The sequence below is a fragment of the Mastomys coucha genome, unplaced genomic scaffold, assembly GCF_008632895.1.
Source record: "Mastomys coucha isolate ucsf_1 unplaced genomic scaffold, UCSF_Mcou_1 pScaffold23, whole genome shotgun sequence".
Classification (NCBI taxonomy): Eukaryota; Metazoa; Chordata; class Mammalia; order Rodentia; family Muridae; genus Mastomys; species Mastomys coucha.
This window is the reverse complement of record NW_022196906.1, coordinates 108,297,254-108,297,692: the sequence shown is the minus strand read 5'-3', so window position 1 is coordinate 108,297,692 and position 439 is coordinate 108,297,254.

Here is a 439-nt window from a genome sequence, read left to right as displayed (position 1 = left end):
TTAGTTCCATGTATCCAACCGCACAACTGTTCGATGCTTCGAGGTCGGTCTCAGCTTTGTAGAGTCCTAGAGAAATGTAAAGAAAAGGGAACAGAAAAAAAAGGGGGTGATGGTGGTGTGTGGGGGAACCCTAGCTTTCTAGGGCAGTGGCCATCAGCCTCCAAGAGGGAAGGATTCTGAATAAAGTCTTTTTTCTTCTTTCTTTCTTTCTTTTTTTTTTTTTAAATAAACGGAAGAGTCGATCTGCGTTCCTCGCCCAGGAGGTTCCAAAGGTCGTCACACTGAGGCCTGGGGGCGATCATCTCCCCCGCGGCCGGAGCGGGGGAGGAGGGTGGAGGGAGGAGGGGAGGCGCACACAAAAGCGGGCCGGGCCAAGAGGGCTAATGTTTCCTGTTTGCCTGGAACCCCCTCCCCGGCCTCCCCTCCCCCACCTCTCCCA